Genomic DNA, 2764 nt, shown 5'->3' on the forward strand with positions numbered 1-2764 from the left:
TGCGGGAATGTGGTGAAAATAATTATATTAAAATTTGAGCAACTTAATAGGAAAAATAGTGTACGATACTCGTGCGCACGTAGGTCATCCTACACTCGCTTCGCTCGTGCGAGAAAGATTTACTTTGCGCACTTGTATCGTAATGTACTATTATAAGGATTTCACTTTTAAAATTGTCATCAATTAATGTTGCTTTAAGTCGAAAATGGTCTCTCTACGTCGATGGAATGACGTCACTGCTGTATATTTATTTACAGCTCTCTGAAAATGACTACATTGAGTGTTGATATTATTTTACGATAGAATCACATAAATTTGCTCAAGAACTAGTAATATTCGCCATCAATAGCTTGTAATTAGTCGGGAATCTTGTTAGCTCCGTTGACATTCGGTATTGGCATTCACCCCAACACACGAGGCCTACCTTAGCCGTGAATTATCGGTGGATTGTTCGCAGACAGAACACAGATTTATGGCTGACTGGCTAATACCTGTGATGTTCATAAAGCTAACAATGTGTCATGTATGAATGGCATGTAAATAATTGTGCTGTTTAGGTATCACAGCTTGACTGACGGCTTTTAGACTTATTTACTTAACACAATTATCTTCAAATAAAGTATTTGACAAATTAAATCATTATTAATTTCAACATGATATATGATAAGATATTTATAGATAACCCGACATTTTGTCGCCCGTGATAATAATTTTTGAAGTGAAACTTCTTTACGCGCATGAGGGTAAAATTTTACGAATGAAACGCAATGAGCGATTGAGGAAGAGTATTTCTTACTCTTGGTATTCCCTACTAGCTTTGTATCTTGCAGGCTTAGCGCGTGGCCACTTGTAAGTAGAACATCTTCCCTACTAGCCTTGTATCGTGCAATTTTTATTTTAAATCCAAGATGACCGCCGCGCAATATTATGATTTCAACATTATGGATATCGTATCCGAGGAACCTCCGATACAGATATATATATCTTGAGAACTTGGGATCATATTTTTAATATAACTTGTTAATTATATTACAATTTTTTATTATACATATAGCATATATGTATAATAAAGAGGCTTCTTAGCATCTGAAATCTAAATAAGATAGAATTAATGCTAATAATTAATTAACGTACAACTCAGCTTAACAAAAGGACAGTATAATATTACTAATCTTTTAAAAGCTAATACCTAACTAATGGCTGTACCTATAAACATTATCATGTGTCATTTTAAGTCACCCTAGCTGATAAATATTTAATCATCGCTACATATTTTAAAACAAACTCCTCCACCGCGTCGCAAAAACTTAAAAATTAATGCACTTATTTTCATGCTGTTTTCAACAATGGTTAGCGTGGTTCTCTCAAGGTTTAAGTATATAATTTGTTGAGTTTATATCTATTATATATATTAACGATATTTGTTAGTAGTGTCGGGAAAATAAGCCGTCTGGGAGCTTTTAACGATAACCCTGTCTAAGCCATTTAAAATATAGCAAAATAATGTATGGTGGAACTGTGTATCTTATGTAGGTCTACAGAAAAGTCCGCGATGGCATATTATGTCTATCTCTGAAGGGTAACATAGTATATCTATTTTAAAACTTTAAAAAATTGGCAATTATAAAGTGATAATGTAAAGTCAATCCATATCAATCTACACATTTCCGATGACTTTAGACTACATTATTACCGAATACTTACATTTTAAGTTTTTTTTGATAGACCATCGTCTGATAAATTCTCGTATCTGAATTTTGAATCTGTTAACCTTATCCAATTTTGATGAAATTTTACATGTTGGCTCATATCCGGTTACACTTTGTTCTTATGATAAGCATGGGCCATCCAGTGATAAGCTTATTTTCATCAGTATTAGTACAAATACAAAACGTGCAACCAAACTATTGAATGAGCTTGCTTACGCTGTGTTTCTCGTTTTTATAAAATACCGCTAACCTTTCTACGGACATACATATAGAAAAACAGACAAATTCTATAAACCACTTTTTTGGCTTTGCTTCTTAGTAAAATAAACAGCAGTTTTCTTTAAAAAAATATTAAATGTTCAGTATTTATTTTTTTATGATTTTAGTAAAGCGTACAGAAATTCATTTTAATAAACTAATCGGAACCAAATCGATTGAACAGCACGCCAATTGATGGAATCTGTTCAATCAACTCGAGAAGCAAATGCTCAATTTGCATGTGGTACTAAAAGGAATACAATTTTCTTAAAAACCTTCGCAGATAATGTAATGAGGGTAAATTCAATTATCCAACGCTGTTGTTTTTCTAGACAAAAAGCATCGGGCTGTGATAAAAGTCGCGATGGACATTGCACATTTGTTGCGCTATACATTCCTGATTTGTGCTAGAGGTTGGCTCATACCAAGTACTGGTAAAACAGTGATCGCCCCCGCCGCATACCTCACCCCGCTGTCGTCATTTCGAGAGGGCTACTGAGGTCTATTCAAATATCCCCTGTCTGTTCGTACCCCGCCCTTCTTCCCTTCACCCGCCCGCACCTCGCAGTCTCGTTCATATTTCGTCGAACTATTTCGCGCAGCATCCCCGGGTACTGAAATGCACTCGCCAGACTTACAAACATAACAAGTAATACAAAGCTCATTGAATAAAGAACCGTATGAGCACGTAGTAAAGTTGAATTTGCATTGCATTGTTTTGCGCAGTTGGAGCTTTTTCTTGCTGATAGCTTGCCGCCTCCTAAAGCCCGGAATAGGGGTAGATATTCGGTACAAGT

The sequence above is a fragment of the Leptidea sinapis genome, chromosome 11, assembly GCF_905404315.1.
Source record: "Leptidea sinapis chromosome 11, ilLepSina1.1, whole genome shotgun sequence".
NCBI lineage: Eukaryota > Metazoa > Arthropoda > Insecta > Lepidoptera > Pieridae > Leptidea > Leptidea sinapis.